The following is a 22,528-nucleotide window of genomic DNA, read 5'->3' as shown; positions in this document are numbered from 1 at the left end:
CCCAAACAGTGAGACAAAGCACAAGGAAGGAGTGACTAATTCATTCTGTAGTCCCTGGGGAAGGTTTTACAGGGAAGACACTAAATAATCAGGCTGAGGTCTTGAAGGATGAAGGGGAGCCCACCACGGTGTTACAGGGATGAAGGACATTCATGCAAGACACAGAGAGACAAAAGGGCATGTGTGGTATGGGCCTGCCCTCGAAGTCTTCACATGTCTACTTTCTCTCAAGGGTTCCTGACTCAGGCCACTATTTCACTTAGGCTTTTTATTTGTTTTGCTTTGATCATAAAAAATAGTTATTCTGGGTGGATGATTACTGTAAGGTGATACTAGAAATCAGGGATTACAGGGGAACCAGGGTAGCTCAGTTGGTGGCTCAGTGGTCATGACTTCGGCTCAGGTCATGATCTCAGGGTCCTGTGATCAGGCTCCGCGTTGGGCTCCCCACTGAACCAGGAGTCTACTTCTCTCCTTCTCCCTCTTCCTCTCCCGCTGCTTGTGCTCTCTCTGTCTCTCTCTCAAATAAATAAATGAAATCTTAAACACACAACGCACGCACACACACACACACACACCAGGTATTACCTGTAGGAGGTGTTTTTCACTGGCCAGAAATGAATTCAGCCCTCTGTGACTGAGGTCTATGTGTGTCCCCTGCATCCTGGGACTGCTCGTGTCCAGGAATTGTGGGTGTTTTGTGCCCCTTTCTAAGATGATGCTGAACACCAGGGTTTTCCAGTCTTCTGTGATGCCCATCCTAGAATCCCTATAATACGGGTTAATTCTATTCACGGATTACCCTCTACATTGGTTAAACGGAGCTTGTCAGTTGTCACATTAAGGAATATCTGGGCCCCTTCAGCAGTTGTGTCACCTCTTACTTCCAGCAGTCCTCTGTGGTGTCTGTCTCCTGCCACCACCAGACAGGCAGTGTCCTTTGCCTTTCCACTCATCTTCCCATACAGTAGCTCTCCAAATGGGATCTCATAACTACCACTTCTGTCTCAATGTGGGTTCCTCAAATCCGTGGTCTTGTCAGACTCATTTCTCATGGCTAGATCCCAGCATCTCCTTGACTTCAGTCTTCAGTGAGATGTGTGTGTGTGGGATGTGTGAATGTGTGTGTGTGTGTGTGTGTAGCAGGGTTTGGTTGAAGGGTGGGAGGGTTTCTTGGGATGTTGAAAATCACATGGCTAGGTAACTGCTTATTCCATTAAAGCACAAAGCTCATGCATGTGTGGATCTTTTATTTATCGTGTGTCTATTCCAGTCCAAGCTTGTGTCCCATTTCCCAAAATGTCATTGCATCAACTCTATGAGAAACTCATCATGCCTGTTTTGTGGAGGAGGCAGCAGACTCATAGGGTTGACTAATTTGCCCAATATTACATAATTTTTAAGTGGCTGAACTAGGCTCCCCTCTAAGCATTAAAAACGTAACTGTTAGGGGAAAAGAAAAGCACAACTATTGAAATAAATTAAATTGCTATCTGCTTAAGACATGTTACTAAGTACCTAGTACTTTGATACTTGGGGAACAGTATGAGGGATCAACTTTAAATAATAAACTTTTAAATAATAAATAACTTTATATAAATGTTTAAACCAGTCAAAGAAGATTTTTTGTTTGCCACCAAGAAATCTGACTGGTTCAGCATTAGACTGTGGCAGGTCTATGAACCACTTTATGGCTTGGGATTCAAAGTAACATCTGTGTATCGTTCCCCTGATTCACAATTTCTTTAACCCTTATATCCTGATAGAGTGCTTTAATTTCTGCTGGGTTTTCAAAGACATTAAAGTATTTCTATTGCCCTTAGAATATTACTAAAAAAAAATTTTTTTTTTGCTTTCTGATTCATGATGATAAGTAAGAAAAAAAACTAAAGGAAAAAATTACAGAATTATTACCCGCAAATGTCATTAATTTACATGTCCTTTCAGAAGAAATTATTTAAAATTATTTGCAGTGAATTTCCTTTAAAAATTTAAAAAATGTCATCTATGACCCTTTATTCTTTCCTCTAAGCAGGGCCTTTGCTAAAGGCTGTCTTTAAATGCTAAATGCCAGAGATGGAGTTTGATAATGAAGAAATATAGGAAGCATATAGTTCAGTTTGAAAGAATAGATATTCCCATTAAAAAATCACTAATTCAAAGCTCAAGGTAATACATTTCCCACAGGCCAACCTCTCTCGTGTTACTGGGCTCTCTTGTCTTTTTTTTTTTTTTTTTTTAAGGATTTTACTTATTTGAGAGAGAGAGACAGCATGAGCAGAGGGAGGGTCAGAGGGAGAGGGAGAAACAGACTCCCTGCTGAGAAGGGAGCCCCACATGTGGCTCAATCCCAGGACTCTGGGATCATGACCTGAGCTAAACTCAGATTCTTAACTGACTGAACCACCCAGGAGCCCCCCTGTAGGTATCTTTTAATCAGAAAAAAATCAGAAAAAAAGTTTTAGTTCATCTGACTCTCCAACCATTCACCTGAAATGGTCTATTTAATTTGTGGGTCCTCCATCAGGTGGATTATGTCATTCTTGAACTTCAAGCAGGCTAACTACATTCCATGTTTGACATTGCAAAGGCATCCTAAAGGCCTCCTTCTCACCCTGCCCTTGCTGCTGTAGCCTTGACTACTTCTGCCAAAATTTCACGGGCGAGCCACCTGGGCTGCAGGCTGCAAACTTCTCAGTCCATAGCTTTGCTGGTCTGGGGTTGCTGACTTGCAATGAAGGCAGGGCAATGTGGACATGCAACTCCACGGTTAGTTAATTCTACTGGTTTGACCAGGGCCAACAGAAGAAGCTACTTGCCCGTCTCACCCAGAGAGTTCTTAAGCAGACAGCTTTGGATGCGTGTATAACTACAAAAGAGAAACATGTATTGGGTCTATCTTACTGTGTCACTAGACTGGTTTGCCCCAACTTCTTCTGTGATCGTGTTATCACTGGGCAGGAATAGACAGAAGGGCAGCCTTGTCTGACTGCTGTCCTGGGCTTCCATGGTGGTTCCCTGTGTAACCCCATGCTGGTAGGTTCTCTTGAAAAGGGATGTTGTGCCACGGCACACGTCTGTGGTCAGAGCTAGGTGAGAACTCGTGCTTCTGATAAAATCGGGTAGATACAAGTTGGTGTTTAATTGATAAGTAGAATACCCGCTGCTTTTGTCATCCGTTTACCCTCCAATACTAGAGCCCTGTTTCTCTTCAGCCATTTAAGCCTACCGATTCATCAACAGGCTACTTGAACTTCAACATCTATTAGGCTGTCTATTTGGCTTCCCGTTGGGCTTCCCTCCTAAATTCTTTGTATGTGGAATTTTTGTGTTAGTCCTTTTTTGAGAAAATACCCATTGGTAAAACAAACGAACACGTTTCCATCTCTTTCACTTTCGGTTTATTTTTAAATGTCAAGATAAAAACATCAAACGCTTGTGGCTTCTTTGAAGGATGGTCTGTCTGCAGGTTGGTCACAGTATGTCTTTTAATTATCATCATAACATTTTAAACAACTTGTCAACTTAGGAATTTCTTGTGTTTGCAGGTCCTCTGTTTGTTGCCGTATTTTTTTTAAAGTTTCCTCAACTCTTGTTAAGACAAACTTTCCAAAGACTAATAATCTTTATAACAAAGCGAAAAGCTTAATCTGACACCCATGCCTATTCTCCTACATCTTTCTTACCCATGATGTTCTCCAGAGTACGAGTAAAAATATTATTCAGCCTTCCTCTAAGTGGAATTGTCGGCGAGTTAAAAATCCAGAAAGCATTCCTACTGCCCTTATAAACTGGAAATTAATAGCCCTCCTTTCTTTTCAAAAATTAGATTATTGTTCCATTTTGCATAAAACATTACGTATGGTAGCTTGCTTTCCTGTTCCAAGGAAACATTTCTTTCTATTAAACATGGTTTGCATCTACAACTTAGCATATCATTAGAAAGCAAGCAGTTTGAAAACATAATATTTGTATTTCACACTTTTTTTTTTTTTTGGAAAGACCCCTTCTGTAGCAGTTAAAGGCCCTGATTTGCACTTCACTTGATGAGGGACCAGTGCACTGAGGGATTTCGCTTTTCAAGCTCAGATTCAACTCCAATGTGCTGGAATGGAATACAAAGTACAGCTCTGCATTCATTATCACTTAATTATACAACTAGTTGGGTTTTCAAAGGCATTTTCCTCCCCAAAGCGAAATCTGTGCCAGGTACTTTTGTTTCCCTGGAATGACATTTTATATTAAAAAAAAAAAATTAAGTCTTCTTCCTGTTACAAACTGAGGAATATTCTTAGATCCCGTCTTTTCCTAAGGATCTATGGGAGAGCCCAGGCCGCTTTTTATTATTATTATTTTTCAATAAGCTGTTCTTAAATGGAAAGCAGCGATGATAGCTTTTGTCTTTCAAGTGACTAGCCAAAGGGGGAAATAACCCAACTCAGTCTGTGCTTCTCTGATTTCATATTTAGGGCAAGTTTAAGAGTCACTAACACAAAAACTAAGAACAATGAATCTTTACACTCCTTAGACGAGGGTGTCTCCACCTCAGCACTATTGCTATGTAAGGCTGGACGGCTCAGCTCATTGCTGTGTGGGGCTGTGTTGAGCATTGTGGAAGTTTACTGGCCTCCCTGGCCTCCACCCGCAAGATGCCTGGAGCATGCCCCCCCCATTTGTGACAACCATCAAGGTCTCCAGACATTGCCAGATGTATCCTGGAGGAATAAATGGGTCTTTGATTGAGAACCACTGGTCTGGAACTATGAGGGACTAAAATCATAATTATTTATATGCTATGGTTTTGAACTCATTCTCTGCAAGGGTATTTGAAAATAGTTTTCTAATCCTCGGTTCTTCATCTTCTGGCAGACTGTTTGGATTTAAAGGTGTTATGCTCTTTCCATCGGAGAGCTTGGGTGGAATTAGGACAGCATCTCCCGGCTTCTGTCCTCCCACCCTCCGCCCCCCGCCCCCCACCCCTGTTACTATTTTCCACACAGCAGCTAAAGCCATGCTTTAAATGACAGGAGGTCACAACTCTCCTCTTTGCAAAACACTCTCCCAGCTCACTTAGAGCCAAAGGAAAGTCCTTACAATGTCTAGGGGGTCCTTTGGGATCTGGCCTCCATTCTAACTCTGACTCTGGGTCCTTTCTAGCTGTTCCATGGCTCTGCCCTGACCTTTTCACCTTGGGATTTTGCTCTCTTCCGGAGAGAGGGAGCTCTGTCCTCTCCCTCAGAGAACTGCATCGCTACCTTTTGCTTCTGCTTTCAACTTGGATGAGGGATCTCTCTTTCTTGGCCCATCCCCCACTCCCTACCATCCTCTTTCTCCCACTTTATTTTTCTTCAAAACACAGGCCACCGAATGATGTAGCACTTCCTTGTTCATTTTCTGTTTTTCTCCGCTAAAGTACGAGCAAAAGTCCAACCTTGCCTCTTGCTCAGGGGCTGTGTCCCGGTGCCCTGTGCACTGACTTGTCCAGCAATACATCTGGTGCTCAATAAATATTTGGTAAAGGATTAAATACTCTTTCTGTTAATAAAATGAGTTCAAATACTTTGCTTCTGTCTTCATTTTCTTTCCAAATTAGAGTCCTCCCGATCTCAATCCCAATCCCGAGATGGACTATGATCTGTGCTCAGAGAAAGAGCCCATTTCCTAATCCTGGTGAGATCTTGTTATTGTTGTTATTTTATTGAGGGGGAGACTGATCATAGAGCTTGCTTTGTTAATCAGGATTTCTTCCATTGCAAAGGACAGAAAACCCAACTTAAGCAAAGAGGGGAAGATATTTGCTCATGAAACTGAAAATTCAGGAGCCCAACTGGCTTTAGGCATGGGTGGTTCAGTTGTGAAGTCACATCCTCAGGAAACTCTGTCTTGCTCTGCCCCCCTTCCTGCCGCTTCGTACTCTTTTCATTCAATAGCAAGAAATGGCCAAATGTAGCTTCAGGGTTCCCTTCTATCGGTTTAGCAAACCCCGTGGAGAGCAAGTTCCCTTATCCTTCAGGTTCATGCAGACATCCCGGCTCTCCCTGGTCTGGCTGTGGCCACTAGGTCTTCTCTTAACCTGTTATTGTGCTCAATGTGGGACACATGCCCCATGGGGTATATGAACAAAGAGCAGAGAATGAGAATTTCCCCAAAGGAATATCAGCAAACTCTCACGGAGGAAGCAGGAATGATTGCTGGGTGGACAGAAGAGCAAATGTCTCCTGCACTAAGACCAGATTCCCTTCCACTCCCAACTACAACCATCCTACAGATTCCCAGAGACTCAAAGGAGGGCAGACCCACTGGGCTGTTTGTTATACATTCCGTAAAGGAAACTAAACTCTATGAAAATGCAACAAGAGGTAGAAAAGGGAATTTATATCAGTACTTGTCACGATAGTGATAAAAAGAAAATATGGCTAACCCACTTGGGAAGGGGTCAAGTTTCCTCAGAAGCAGGCTCAAGTATGAACACTCTCATTTCCCAGATTGCTGTCTAAGGAGACTGGGTCCGGGTACCTTTAAGACTTCTGTTTTGCAGAGTAGATGAAGGCACATTTGAAGCAAGAACTTGACTTTCCAATGCATACAAGTGAAGCCAGGGCTGTTCCTTAAGAAGAAAGGGTCTATATTTAAAAAAGGATATTTATATATTTAAAGACAATGTAAATGCACCTGAGTGTGAAAATGTTAAATATTTAAGAAATTACAGTTTGAAAAAGCATGAAAGCATCACAGTACCAGGGAATGTCACATTACTGGTCAACTTGGAGGCCAAGGAACATGTGTTTCCCTGGCAATGCCTGCAGGTGTACTAACTTTTGAAGATAAAATAACTTGTCAGTCGCTCTTTTGAGTAATCAAATGCATTTATCTATGCCTCTAGAGAGCATGTAGCAGTAGAAGTAAGTAGAAGTTGAAGAAAGAAGGAAAAGGGGGTGGAGCAGTGGAGTGAGCCAGCCTGGAACACCTTGCGTCCTCAACTGAGGGTTAAAAGGTATTTTTATAGTGTGACAATCTTTGTTACATCTCGGTTCTATATATATATATATATATATATATATATATATATATATATACACACACACATATACACACACACACGTGATATATACATGTGTATCGCAAAATTTCATTACATATATTTTATAATATATTTATATAAAATTGTATTATGTTATAACTTACATAAATTACAAATACAATTTTATTAAATATACATAACATTTGTTTTAGTTCTCGGTTCTCTTTTACTTCTTAGACCTTCCAAACATCCCTGGGCTCCACTGAAGGTTATAATGAGACTAACATCTTGGGTAAATGAAATTCTATTTTCTTCTCAAAGATTTTTTTTTGGTCCCTCCTATTTATTCTCGGGTGGCTTTAAAGATGACAGCTTGACCAGTGAGACTCTTTTATTTTTTTAAGATTTATTTCTTTATTTCTTTATTTATTTGTGAAAGAGAGTGCATACCAGCAGGGGCAGGGGCAGAGGGAGAGGGAGATGGAGATGCAGAATCATTACCTGAGTGGAAGGCAGATACTTAAGGGATGGAGCCACCCAGGTGCCCCCACCAGAGCCTCTTGAGAGTCAGGATGGGCAAACCTGTTCCCTGGCCTCATGAAAGGGAACCTTGATGATTCTCCAAAGTGGTTGGGTAATGTCTTTCATTTTCTAGCTTGGGACCACATAGCAACATGCAGGCTCCTGGGAGAGGGGAGGGCTAGACCTGACCTGCAATGGACAGGATATAAAAGAGAATCTCGGTAGGTACAATTAGTTTGGAGGATGGAACATGAACCAAATTGCAGCCATTAAAGAAGGGACAATATGTGAGATTATTGATGTCACATAAATGTTTCCTTCTTTCAAATATCTACGATCTGGGCTCTCTGAAGCCTACAGCACAAAAGGAAGGAACCCAAAGCAGGAGAAGGATACTATAATATTATCACAAATTAAATGACTGCTTCTCAGGGATTTAAAGAAAATTTTGTCTCCGTGTCAGAACTCCCTAGGTTCAGAAAGTCTAAAGGTGTAAGATGGAATGAGATGTGGAAATTGTTGTGGTGGGTTTAGGGAAGGAAAGAAAAAGTCTCTCTCTTAGGATTTATTATATCCCACATCTGGGTACAACTTCTGACAGCTAGCTGGGTTGCACTGCTCCATACAGGAATTCAGAATAAAAATGCAACTTGGTCAGGGGTCAGTCAGTGTAGCCATGCATAATATCCAGTACCTGCTTAGCTCAGAAATGACGGTAGGTGGTTCAGGCTTTGAAACCTGCTTTGTTTAACCCGTTTTCTTTCTTTGGCGGTATCATCTATATTTTACACAAGGGGTTTTTTAAGTTGTTTTTTAAATTGCACTTTCAAGCCTGACTATAGGTGTTCAAGCTTGGCTCAGGGAATGAGACTTATTTTTTCCCTTTGAAGATGGCAGATTTGGAAATATTCCAAGAAAACAGTTCTTCCTTGAAGCTCTCAGTTGGGTGGTGATTAACTTCAGAAGCAGTGAGTTACTTTATAGATTATTCTTGTATTCCCCTTCCCCCACACCATTCTTCCCAACAAACATTATAGGATTGGAGCATAAAGTGGTTTAGGGTTGCTAACTGCTAAATGGCACAGATGGGAAGGGGCATGAGGAATCCCTGGAAAAGCTCACTGTAGGCGTACAGCTACTGTTCTGAGCTCTTTACAAGCATTACTTCATTCTAACTTTCAATGCATTGGGTTTAAATGCCACCTCAATCACCTATTGGCTGTGTGACTCTGAGCAAGTAACCTAACATTCTCATGCCTCAGTTTGCCTCCTCTAGAAAATGGGGATAGCAACTGTAGCTACCTCAGAGTCATTGGTTGTGGGTTTTCAAATCTGGCTTGGGACTTTTTTTTTTTCCTATGTAAGGATTAATTTTGGGATACCATAAAAATGACATCCCCAGTGGCTTCAATGTTGCTCCAACTCAAAATCACTTCTCCATGCTTCCCCGAGTCAACCCGACTAGAAAACCATCCCGCCACTCACAGGATTTACCGAACTTGGCTGATCTTACCACCATGTTCCATTTCTTTCCCTCTAGCCTTTGTATTTTCATAACCATCAAGTAAGATTTTAATCTTATAATTCTTCATGACATCAGACATTGTCCCAGTGATTTTTAGGTGCTCACGGCATCTCCAGCTTTCTTTTTAACATGTCTGCCTCTTCCCCATCCTATTCGTTTGCTGAGGCCACCGCTAGGCATTATCCTTCACTTCATCACTTCTTCAAAGGGGTTAGAGAGACTTTGGGATTTGTTTCTAACAGATTCTCTAGAATTTTGTTTATAGGGGTTTTTGGGTATCACTAAAACAGGCAAGGAAATGATGATAATTTACTGCCACAAATTAGGCTGGATTTTTGGTATGGTCTGATCAGGGCTGAGCTGAACTACAGTAACTCAGAAGGAGCAACACACTAAAGATGGACCACAACATTCCTTAACATGCATAATGTTCTATCCTCATTCTTTCCATTATACCATGGATGGGCTTTTTCCAAATTGGAGCACATCAGAGGTAGCTTAATAAAAGTATAGTATGACAGCCCGCCCCCCTCCCCCAACCAGGAATTCTTATGTGGAGGTCTGGGGGATTATCTAAGATATGTCACAAAGGGATATGCTAGAGAGTTGTTGAAGGAAGGCTGGTAGAGACGAGAGCTGCTGTGCTACACTGTGGATGTCCAGAGAAGGCCTGTCTGAAGACGTACAGTTGATTCATGCTGAGACCTGAATGAGGCGAAGGTATCTATGAGGATGTGGAAAAGAACATTCCAGGCGGCAAGAGTATGACTGCGGTGTGTGTGAAGGAGAAAGGGAAACAGTGTGACTAAAGAATAGGGAGAGTGTCCAGATAACATAGTCCTTTAAGGACCATTTTAAGGAGTTTGTGTCTCATTAGAATTACCCTGTGCCATGAATTGATTTGCATTTTAAAAAGACCACTCTGTGTGCTCTGTGGTGTGTGGTATGGGTAAGGCTGAAGGCTATTTGGAAGTCTCGTTTAGAGCTGGTTGGAATGGAAGAAAGAGTGGGAGCTGGCCCAATGAAGGGAGTGTGGAGTGGAGTATTTCAGGAAGAAGAATGGCAGGTGGAGGGCCCTGAGGTGGAAAGATTGTTCTAGAAACTGAGGGACAGTAGAGGAGTGGTTTCAGAGGAAAATGGAGAACAGATAACATGAACTCCAGGATACCAGGATAAAAATGCTGAGTATAAAACATCAGCCAGGGTGGGCTGAAGGATCTGCCATCTTTTGAATGACTAGCTTTTGTAGGCAGAGGCATTTTTCATTTGTTCATAATGCAGCCTGCTCTGATTTTCCCAAGAAAATCCAGAAATTTGGGTTTTTGTTTTCTTATTTTTAAATTTTGGCAAGCTAGTTTTTATTTTTATCTTTAAGTTTTTTTTTTTTAAATTCTAATCCAGCCTAGTTAACATACAGTGTAATATTAATTTCAGGTGTACAATACAGTGATTCAACACTTCCATACAACAGCCAGTGCTCATCACAGTGAGTGCCCTCTTTAATCCCCACCTCTTATTTCATCCATCCTCCAACCCACCTCCCCTCTGGTAAACATCACTTTGTTTTTTATACTTAAGAGTCTGTTTCTTGGTTTGCCTCTCTCTTTTTTCTTTTGGCCATTTGTTTTGTTTCTTAAGTTCCACATATGAGTGAAATCATATGGTATTTGTCTTTCTCTGACTAATTTATTTCATTTACCATTATACTCTCTAGCTCCACCTATATCATTACAAATATCAGGATTTCATTTTTTTTATGGCCAAATGATATTCCACTGTTTATACAATATACCACATCTTCTTTACCCATTCCATACAGAAACACTAATTCAGAGGGATACACTCCCCCCCCCCGCCATGTTTATTGCAGCATTACTTACAGTAGCCAAATTATGGAAGCAGCCCAAGGGTCCATCGATAGAGGAATGGCAAATTAGTTTTTAAAAAACAAACATTTTTAAACTCTGTGTGAGCTAAAGAAAAAGGTGCCTGTGGGATGGATTTCCACTATGTGGTCTTTGAGCAGCATGACAACCTAGCGATGCCTCTATGAAATTGGGGACAGTCTCCTGTTCTCTATACTTACCTGCCATCTGAAGGAAAGCTGTTATATTATAGTGATGACTGCAATGAACATGGTTCTGCAGAGTTGTCCCCTTTATAGTTGCCAAAGTTAGCAACCCTACCTTTGAAAAGAATACAGAGTGGGAAGAAGTGACAGGAGAACATGAAACAGAGAAGGACAATGGCGTGTTGGAGCCAAGTTGCACTGGCTCATCAGAGTCGATTGTGCACCCATTTTGCAAACTCTGCACTCATTAATGTCACCTCAGAAGCTGAAGTCCATCACGGTGGGAGTATTTACACCAGGGATATTGGCAGATGCTACAAATCAGGGCTTTATCCTCTCAGGGAGCTGGTGGTTAAACATTTACCAGGGCACAACTGGACTAGATCATTTCATGAAGGGCTTCAAGGACCTTTAAGTATTTGGATTTTAGACTGTAGGCAAAGGAGAGACAAGAAAGTAACCTCTACATTCTTGGCCGTTTCTTTCAAAGAGCCCTCCACTTCTGACCTAAGTAAAACCTTGTTTTCCTTTGAAGAGATGTCTGCTTTTGCACTTTGCTGCAGTGGATGTCTTCACCCTTGCTCATCTGTGTCCAGGCACAAAGGAAAGAAAGGAACAATATACTTCCATCCCCCCCAGCCTCTTTCAACCATTACTCCTCTGATCTTCAATAACCTCCTGTCCTTTGGGACTCAGTATGTTTCTTTTCTTTTTCTTTTCTTTTATTTCTTCAGGTCCAAGGATTCATTGTTTATGCACCTGACCATTAAGTAGAGTTACTGCTGACTTCCCCAAATGAGGGCTTTGGTACCTTCCTCTAAGACTTCCCATCCACACCAAGGGTCATTGGCTCCCTGGAAGACTCACTGCTCGTGTGGATAATCCATCAAGCACCTTAATCTCATGATCTGGTCACGTCACCAATGTCAGGGACATTTCACCTCTGCTCTGCCTGAGACAGACCCAGAGTCTCACCCTGGACAGCAGAGCCGATTTTGGAACTGATGCATCTTTGAAATGTGATTATGAAGACACCTTTACTGCAGGGTTGAGGTAAGGATTAAATGACATGACCTATGGAAGATGTCTAGTAATGCCAGGCAAATAAAAGGTGTCCAACAAATACTTCCTTTCCTTATCTTTTGTTTTCTTTTAAAGATAGAAGTGCAATCTTGAAGCTCTGATATTTCTTCCCCCTTTATTTTGGAGTATCATTTGAATTTGACATAAATGGCTCGTGTGTATGTAGTAAACTTTCTGGTAGGTGACATCTTTAGGAATCTGTGTTTTCTTCAGCGCTCAGGAGCTTCTGGCATCTGATATTATTGACAGCAATTGTGCTAACATGCACAACACAATACCCACCCTTTTAATTACAGAACATTCTTGCAGTAAAGTGACACTGATTCTCATCTGATTAATATTTATAGTTTTCACTTTTGGCTAAATGCCAGCTATCTTCATCATGTGAATTTTGTTGGCTTCCCAGCTCCCTTTTGCTGCCTCTCTTCCGTTAGCTTATTTGCAAGAGCATATATCTTTGTTTTACCCAGTCCATAATTTGTGGTTCCCTTAAGTCATAGGCTTTCTACCCATGAGGGGCCTTTAATCAGCAATTGTATCTAAATATTAGTGAGCAATATTATATGTGAATATTATGTGCCTTTTAAGAACACGAATTCTCACATTTGAGGGAGTGTGGGCAAGAGTCACTGTTCACCATCACTTTGATTACTGTGTGCAAATTGGTTCTCCTGGTTATTTATTAAGGGAGTACTGGACCTCTCTCATTGTGCCCTCCTTTTTGCTGTTTTTCTTAATCTTGCATTTGCTTCTCTTAGAATCCAAAAATCTATATTCCAAGATCCAAGCCATATTTTAACTAGTCACTGCAAAGGAATTTGTATTTTTTTCACAAACTTGCAAGCGTGGGAAGGTGTTGACCATAACAACAGCTGTGAGGTACTTTGTCATATATTATCATTTTAAAATATCCAAATCCAGATGTACCAGAGGTGAAATTATTTTCCCTGAAGTAAAAAGACCATACATATTAAGGATTCCATCTTCAAAATCTCTTTATCTTCCATTTCAGTATGATTGTCACTGGTCTAATTTAAATCCTCATTATTTTATGCTTGGACAATTTCAATAGCATCCTAACTGTTCTTGGCTTCTTTCCATCCAAACTTGCATCGTCATGTCCAATAATTTTCAGTGATGACCCACAGACCATGGCACTGGTTTTCAAAGAGTGTTCCAAGGGGCATGCTGGGTTCTGCAGCAGTGTCTAGAAAGACTGTGGCCAGAGGGCAGGGTGTCAGGTCCTACCTCTGTTTCAAGTAGGGCAGCTCTGTTTTGATCAATTTTATTATATTTGGGTTCTTTGCAGGACTCTATTTAAAGCAAGCATTTTGCTGTTGAGAATTTATTGGTCCCGAAGAAAAGTCTGCCTTCTTGCATGATATGCAAATCCCTCTTCCACATGCCTCCACACTGGCATTCCATCGACCTCTTTCTTCTCCTTATATTGTTTGGCTTACAGTGAATTGCTCACTCATCATCCCTTTAATAGCATTTCCTGGAGCCTTTGTTCATACTATGACATCTTTGCCTGGATTTTCTTCCCTTTGTCTACTTGAAAATTACATCATTTATTCATTTAACAACTAATTATTGAGCATCTTCTATGTCCGTGACTTTTTAGGTGTTGGGGATTCCTGCTAATTCTTCATGGCCCACTTTATGACATCTTTGAGGTGCTATCCAGGCAAATTTATCTGATGCATCCTCTTCCATGATACTTTGTCATACTGGTATTTTCTAATTAACTACATCATGCTCTAATTTTTTTTGTGTTTTTCTTTTTGTGAGAGAGATATACCTATCTTATTTATGGATATATTTTTTCCCCTCTTATCATAGTACTTGATTAGTTGCTCAAGAAAGGTTTATTGGGTAAATGAGTAAAGAAAAGACTTTTTTGTTTTGTTTTTTTAAACCTATTTACCCCTGCTAAACAGTGAGTGCCATAAGGGTGGGATCTTTGTCTAGCTTGCCTGACATGTGGCAGGTGTTCAATGATTATTTGTTGAATTGATGAAGAGTTCTCATCTCTGCTGTGAAGCTAGCAGCTGTCGGAGTAGGAATAGAGTGGATAAAAGGCATTTCAAGGTGTTCTTGGTGTGGAAAGTGCTCCCTTGGGAGGTTTGTGGTGTTGAGAGTGCCCTGGGCATCCGCGGCTACTGTCCGTAACAGTCTTGGGCTGGTTACTTGTACTTCTGTTTCAGTTACTTTGCTGATAGAATGGATGGTTGGTCTCCAACTCATCCTCTTTTAAACAGGAATAATGCTATGATTCTCTGTATTTGGAAGCACAGCTGACCCTTGAAAAACACAGATATGAACTCCATGGGTCCACTTATATGCAGATGTTTACAGATTTATAAATATATTTTCTTTTCTTTATGATTTTCCTAGTAACTTTTTATTATCTAGCTTATCTACGAATACAGTTTATATACATATAACATACAAACTATGTGCTGTTTTTTTACAGGTAAGGCTTCTTGTCAGCAGCAGGCTATTACTAGTTAATCTGGGGGGAGTCAAATGTTCTACGTGGATTTTTGACTATGTGGGATATCAGTTCTCCTAACCCCCACGTTGTTCCAGGGTCAACTGTACCTTGTGAATGGAAGAGACTGCCTTCTCAGAACTCTTAACTTTAATCCACAAAAATCACAATTAACAGCAGTTTCGGATGGGTAGAATTTTCTTTATCTTTTAAGCAAGTTAATACATTACACACTTTTTTTTCCTTTCATCTATTATGTCAAAACACATGGGTATTTGTATAGTTGACTTTCTTCTCTTGCAAATAAATGATAGGAACAGCAAATAAATGGTGGCAACAGTCAATTTTAATACTATAATTTTAATTGTGAAAATAGTTTTATGTTCATATATAGAAATCATAAAGGATGAGAGAAATCATTTTTGATGATTCTGAGATTTTAGTGAGAGAAATACATAGGATCGATATTATCACCTTGCATTTAGTGTAACTTTAAATAAGGATTTGGTTAAAGGAAAGAAGAATGGCTGGAGTCAAAGGAGACAATTTGAGAAGGTTAATGCACAATTTAATAATTTCTTCAAAACAAAGGGTTGGCTGGAAAAGAGGACAATTTCTCTGTTCCTTCAGAAAGCAGAACTGTAGGAAAAGGGTTGGAGTGACTAAGTTAGTCAAAGAAAGACTGTTGATTCTCAAAAGTTGTCAGCCCCTGGAATGAGATCTAACAAGGCAGGTTTGGGACTTTCTTGACTCAGAGATCTTTAGAAACAAGCTGGGATTTTACCCGGCTGGAAATGTTTTAGATATGGGTCTGGAAGGTCCAGCCTGGGATTTGGTGAATCTCAACTCTTTGATGCTTCCGGTTATTCTGCAGGGGAATAACAATGCTTAGCCAGCCCAGAAAGAAAACATGATATATTACCAGCTGTGATTAGAGCTTAATAACGCCTTGCTACTGTGGAGTCCATGGAAAACTTTGGTAGGAACGGGAGTTTAAGGGGCATGGAATCCTTTGGCAGATAGGAAGGACCTTTGTTGGTGGACTTTGGAGCAAACGTAATCCCAAAGCGGACTCTTGTTTCCATCCACAGCCTCGCTCTGCCCCCTGCTGTTGGCTGCATCGCTCATTGTACTCCCGTGTTCAAAATTATTTCCAGTGAGAACAGGAGTAGGTGGAAAGGGGATATCAGGATTTCATTCTCAGAACTACTTTTTCCATGGAAAATGAACCCGTTTTGGTAAATCTTGGATCCATCTTCCCACAAAGAGCAAGCGTCACTCCTGATGTCAAAGGCTACGCCAGTCTGGGCGTTGGGCGGCAGACCAAAATATCAGATGAGAGGTGTGGAAGTTATCGGTAACTTAGGTGACAGGAGCCAGGAAGGGTCTACCCGCCATGCGCACCCCATTGTGGTTGCCCAGAGACTGCGGGGCGCTCAGAACGGCGTTGCGGGGGCGTTGCTCTGAATGGTTCCAGGCACCCGGTTGGGCAGGTCAGTTTCCCTGAAGGGGGCTGCAGACGCCCGTCCTGGGACATGGCCCCAGAAGCTCCAGGTAGACGCGAGGGCCACAGTTCTCGCCCTCTGGGTGGGTTCAAAGGGCTGGATCTTTTGCTGTTTGCTCCTCCTCGGGACACCAGCCACCTCTGCCAGTGAAGGCTGCTCGGCTGTCTTTGCCAAGCCGGAGGGGCAGCAGCGAACTGCTGAGCCAGCCACTGTGGTCACGGGCCCCCTCCGCCAGGCCGACAGTCCCAGGCCGGGGGCGGCCGAGGAGCGCCCCGCCCCCGTCCCCGCCGCCGCCGCGCGGACCGAGACGCACACGCTCCTTAATCCCCCGCCCCACGTTGCCCCGGCGACGGCCCAGACGAGCAGGTGATGCATTGACAGCGAGCAGATGGTCCCCCGCGGAGGCGAGCGCGGCCCACAATGCGCCCCGCGCGGCGATCCCACTGCCGCCCTCCCCCGCCCGGCCGATCCTCTGCGGCCAGCATGCTAATACGGGTGGTAGCGGGGGGGGGGGGGGGGGGTGCCGCGGGGGCGGAGCCACAGGGGCTGCGGAGGGCACCCCCGCCTTGCTCTCTGCGGTGCGGAGCGCACCTCGGACTTATGAACGCGGTTCCTAAATCCCTGCCCCAGAAGAGTTCCTCTCTTTCAACTCACCGAGAGACACTCTCCCCCGCCCAGCCTGCTCCGGCTTTCTCCTAATTCTCCCCAAGTGGTTAATTTCCATTGAGATAAACGCTTAACCCCCTCCTTTCGTGGCCTCACCCCCAGTCTGCAGCCCCTACCCGCATCTGCTCCCTGCTGGCATTTAATATTCAATCTTGGAAAACCAGAGGAATGGATTTACCATCACACATCCCCCTTCGCCCTTGCCCAGTCCCTGCTTCTTAGAGTTGGCGCTGACACTTGCTAAATGTGTACAGACGTATTATTTATCTCACCGCTCCACCCCCCCCCCCCAACCCCATGCTTCAGGATCTCTTAGCTTCTCTTGGCCTTTCTTCCTGGAATTTCAAAAATAAATCACTCTTCCCCCGTGACTACCGTGCTGCTCCCTCTAGGGAAACCCTCCCATTCACATACCCTCCTCTTCCCATTCATTTGACACCCCCCACCCCTTCTTTACCCTATTCACCGCTGTGTGGCAAATTGAGGCGATCTTATAGTAAGGGCATGAAAACTGCTAGGCACTATTCACAATTTTAATACTAACTTCATAGCTGTCACATAAATTCATTCCCGAGCCTACCCTATAATGGCCAAGAAGGAACTTTAAGGGAAGAAAAAAAAAAAAACAAACAAACACAAAAAACAACACCGAAGACACTGCTATGGTGTCTTTCTTTGATTTGCAGGTGTTTTTTGAAACTATTACTACAGTAACCGTAGATAGCTTTTTCTAGCTGTCACATAGGGTGTGTAAAAAAATCCTCCTTTTATTTTACAGTAGATAAAAAAATGCCAATAGGCTTTTAAAAAAAGGAATAGAGAGAGAAAGAGAAAAAGACTAGTGAATAAAGTTGGGTTAATACTAGGTCACAGAGCTGTCGAAACTAATGTCATAGTGAGGCTGCTGGGCAGGAGTACAGAAAACTTCTTGTTTCTTGATTTTTATGGAGATTTGGTCTAAGGCACAGAGCACTCTCTGAACAGGTTTAGAACAAGTGGCAAAGAAAGAACTCTTCACAATAAACTCCCTTCTGATGGGCTTTATGCCCGCAAACACCTGTGATATACAAAGAGGCATTGCAGGGGACAAAGGGAGGCTAGAGGGTCAGGCTTTGTGGGGAAATGATGCCTCATGTACCCATGGCCCTAAGGGATGGTTGTTTTATTTTAAAACTTGTCTTGGATGCTTGCTACGCAACCTCACAATGAGAAAAGAAGCATTAGACTCTTCTAGTGGCTCCTAATGACTTCTTCAAATGCTTGTAACTCATTTTGAACTTTCATTTTGATAAGTTCACAAACTGGAGAGTATTGTAGTTGCCAGAATTCAAGGAAGATCGACTTACATGAAAACAGAAAAGCTAGAAATCATTTCATCAGACTTAGAAAGAAGAGTTCAGAATGCTCACTTGAGGGGTGGACGACATTTGTGTTTATTAATAATTTTATGAACTTTTTTCCTCCAAGGAGTTTGATAATTTTATGTCCGTTTCCTTTCAATTTCTTGCTTCCTCCCCCTTCTCCTATTTTTTGAAGTTTTATTTTCATGACTTCTCATGGATTTGTCTCTCTCTCTCTGTTTTTCATAGTTTCTTTCCCTCTAATTTAGGGGTTCAGGCAGAACATGAAAGCACAAGGCAGTGACATAAAGAATTACATACAAGTCAGGGGAAATTTCTTTTGGACAGGGTGACCAAGGAAAGACTCTTCAGAGATTGCTTGTCTAAAACAAGGGAAGGAGCAGAGGGAGGAGCAAGCGAGTGGAGGTCTGTGCAGAGGCCCTAAAGCAGGAAAGAGCTTCAGGGGTCCTGAGTCACTGAGAGAAGTTTGGTGTGTCTGGCACACTGTGAGTGGGAGCAGGATGCCGTGAGATCAGGTGGAGACATTAGTCAGGACCAGATCATGGGAAGTTGTGTCAGGCATTAGAAAAGACTGGATTTTATTCTAAGGGAAATAGGGAGCTACTGAAGAATTTTAAATGAGGGTGCTATTTAATTGAATATATGTTTTAAGAAGATCATTACTGCTGCTGTGAGGAATATGGATAGAACGATGGAAGAATCGGAAGTGTAATAGCTAGTTAGGGAGATGTTAGAAGGCTTTTGTAACAATCCAGATAGGAAATGATGGTGTCCTGGATTAGTGAGATGCTACTGGAAATTCAGAGAATGGATGGATTTGGGACCTATCTTAGAGAAAGAATGATAAGTGATGTGATGTGATGTGATGAATTAGAGTATGTGGGTGAGGTGATGGGGGAAAGAGAAACCAAGGAGAACACATAGGTCTGAAAAACTTGGCAGATGGTGGTCACATTATGGAGATGGGGAGTGTCACATTATGGACGTTAAGGACTGAAAAAGAGTATGAATCAAGAATTCTGTTTCAACATGTTAATTCTGAGGAGGCCATATAGAGATGGTAGACTTAGGAGCCGACACCTGACTGGCCCTGCGTTGTCATCATTCCCTAGGCCTCTCAGGATCAGTTATGTGGCTTGGCGTGAAGGCATGAGCGGGCTCCCGAATCCCAACAGGATATCCTGAGACAGCTGGTGGTTAGCATCAGCAGAGTTGCTGAGAAGTTATGAGCTGGAGGAAGAATCATTAAGGATCATGGTCGAATGGCTGACATGAATAAGCAGAAGCTATGAAACCTGGTCCAGGAGGAGGACGTAATTTGTTAGAGAGAGAAAAGGTGGCTGGGGGACGAAAGTTCATATTAGGAAGCTATAATATGTGGGGCGCCTGGGTGGCTCAGTCCGTTAAGCTTCTGCCTTTGGCTCAGGTCATGATCCCAGGGTTCTGAGATCGAGCCCCGCATAGGGCTCCCTGCTCAGCAGTGAGTCTGTTTTTCCCTCTCCCTCTCCGCCTGCTTGGTCTCTCTCTTTCTCTCAAATAAATAAAATCTTAAAAAAATTCTTAAAAAAAAAAGAAGCTGTAACATGTGACTAGAGAAACATTAGAGGGAAGATCTGTACAGCCACGCACTTGACATCTTTACAGTTGCTTTTGACCCAGGCTGAATCTCTTCTCTTAGACTGTGAAACAACAATGACATGCAAATTGCTGGAAAGGTGATTTAAGAAAAAAGGACAAACCACAAGCACATAAAATTGGGAATGGAAAGAGGTCTCTAATATGTTAGGGGTTATGTTTGGGAAGTCAGTAATTCCTTTCCCCCCTTCAGGGTCCTGCTTCATAGAATAAACATCTGTTTTGCATCAACTTCTCAGCTCTGTTAATGTAGGCCAAAGGACACTCACAGTAAAGAGCTCCCTGGTAAAAATTAATTGGGGATTGAGGCTTAACTTTTAAGCTAGCATGGGTTTCCTACTCTCTCCAATCTGAGTTGACTGAAGATAACTCACAAGTCACAGTGGAGAAGCTAAGTAGATGAAATAGTGACTGGCAGGCATATTGGCCATGGTGTGTGAATTCCGCTTGCCATATGGAAATCAGGAGCTTGCCAGAAACCAGGTCTGTTGTGTCTGGACACAAGAAAGCAAAAGAGGAACCAAAAGGGAAGCCTGAGTCTCTCAGCTGGTTAGCCGTCTGCCTTTGGCCTGGGTCATGATCCCAGTGTCCTGGGATCAAGTCCCACATTGAGCTCCTTGCTCAGCAGGGAGCTGAGCTCCCTCTGCATGTTGCTTCCCCTGCTTGTGCTTTCTCTCTGTGACAAATAAACAAATAAAATCTAAAGAAGAAGAAGAAGGAGAAGCAGCAGCAGCAGCAGCAACAGCAAGATAAAGACACACAGTGAGAGATATACCCTTATTACTTTTTAAATTGTGTAACTACTGGTAAATTTGGCCCAATTATTTCTTGAGAGGAGGGGTGTTTTTTTCTAAATTTTCTCTAGAGAAGTGGAATAGAAGCTACTATACCTATAATTCCAAGGAAATAGAATGGATAAACCAGTTTTCTCTTGCTATAGTGAACATAAAGATTTAAAATAGAAGAAAACACTGTGTAGAATTTAGTGTTGATATATCCAACAGCCTCAAAAATTATTATATTGTATTAATAGGCAAAATAATTAAAATTAACTCAAGGAGAAATGGAAGACCTAACTAGAACAGCTGTCATGACAAAAATAAATATGGTTTCAAATAATTGACTCTGAAAAAAGTCTCTGAGCCCAGATAGTTTTACAAATGTTCTTACAATGTTTTAAAGAATCAGAAGTTCCACATTATAGATTATGTTGAATTAACTAATTTGATACCAAATAAGAGTATAAAATTTAATTGTTAAAGACATTAATAAAGATAAGTTGAGGGGCGCCTGGGTGGCTCAGTGGGTTAAGCCTCGGCCTTCAGCTCAGGTCATGATCTCAGGGCCCTGAGATCACGCCCCGCATCAGGCTCTCTGTTTGGCGGGGAGCCTGCTTTCCCTCTCACTCTCTGCTTGCCTCTCTGCCTACTTGTGATTTCAGTCAAATAAATAAAATATTAAAAAAAATAAGTTGAAATATATAATAAGGGTTTTCTATTTCTAAGGAAACTGTAGATGAATTATCCCATATTATTATCTAGACTAACCAAATATGCTGGATAAAATATTTTAAAAACCAAGTATCAGTGAGTTAAGAACAGTGGAATAAACTCCAAAAATATATAAGAAAGACAATCATTTAAAAGACACAATAAAAATTAATCAATCAGAAAATAAACATATAAACAGGATCAATAAAAATAAAAATTGGCTCTTTGAAGATAATAAAATAATAAAGATAATAAAATTGATAAGCCTCTGGCAAGATTTATCAAGAAAAAAGAGAGAAATGCAATATAAATAACATTAAGAATTTTAAAAACAACATATACTGAATAGATTAAAAAGACAAGTGGATATTACATACACTGTAGTATGTACTTAAAAAATAAAAATTTCTTAGAAAAACACAATTTAACCAAAATGGACTCAAAAGAAATAGAAAACATAAATAGCCTTATAATCATTAAATAGATTAAATGAGTAGTTAAAAATTTTCCCCACACTTCAAACATCAGAAGATGGTTTTACTAGTATAGTCATCCAAATATTTAAGGGGCAGGTGTTTCAATCCTATGCAAACTCTATCAACAATCAAAAAAAGAGAATATTCTCCAAGTCATTGTATAAGGCTTACGTAACTTGATAACAAAACAAGGCAAGGATATTATGAGGGAGAAAAAAGTCAATTTCAACATGATCATTAAAGAAATAAAACTAAATAAAACAAAATATTAACAGACAAAATCCAGCCATATGTTAAAAAAAATGCATTATGACCAAGTTGTTTTTATTCCATGAAGGTCCAGTTGGTTTAATATTAGAAATTTGATTAATGTGACATCACTTTAACAAGTTAAAAGGAAAAAAATGATCATCTTACCAGATGTAGAAAAGACATTCAATAAAATTTATCATTTCTTTCTAATTAAAAAGCAAATAACTCACCCCAACCCCAAAGGCTTTGCAAACTGGAAATAGAAGGGAATTTATTTAAGCTGATAAAGCAATCTACAAAGAATAAATAAATAAATAAGTACACCAAACATTGTATTTGTTGGGAGAAATGTATAGATTCCTGTTTACATCAGGCCCAATGAGTCATATATAGCTTTTGTAAAGGCTGAAGCTTATGTTGTTTTGGA

The 22,528-nt window shown here is 41.4% G+C and overlaps 1 protein-coding gene across 3 annotated transcripts in view; it reads left to right on the top strand.

Moving 5' to 3' along the window:
• The first annotated feature begins 9,712 nt into the window (after positions 1-9,712).
• The window catches only part of C8H12orf42 (chromosome 8 C12orf42 homolog), a 162,336-nt gene continuing 149,520 nt past the window's right edge, over positions 9,713-22,528 (top strand). The window contains exons 1-2 of one of the 3 annotated variants that reach the window (XM_047743206.1): positions 9,713-9,788; positions 11,874-12,192. The gene's annotated coding sequence lies outside the window, so the exon portion shown is untranslated. Of the gene's footprint in view, positions 9,789-11,873; positions 12,193-16,077; positions 16,271-22,528 lie in introns of those variants that run through there. The other 2 variants (XM_047743205.1, XM_047743209.1) reach the window with 2 other exon arrangements.

This window comes from Lutra lutra, chromosome 8 (genome assembly GCF_902655055.1).
Source record: "Lutra lutra chromosome 8, mLutLut1.2, whole genome shotgun sequence".
Taxonomy (NCBI): Eukaryota; Metazoa; Chordata; class Mammalia; order Carnivora; family Mustelidae; genus Lutra; species Lutra lutra.
This window is presented reverse-complemented; position numbering and strand designations above follow the sequence as displayed.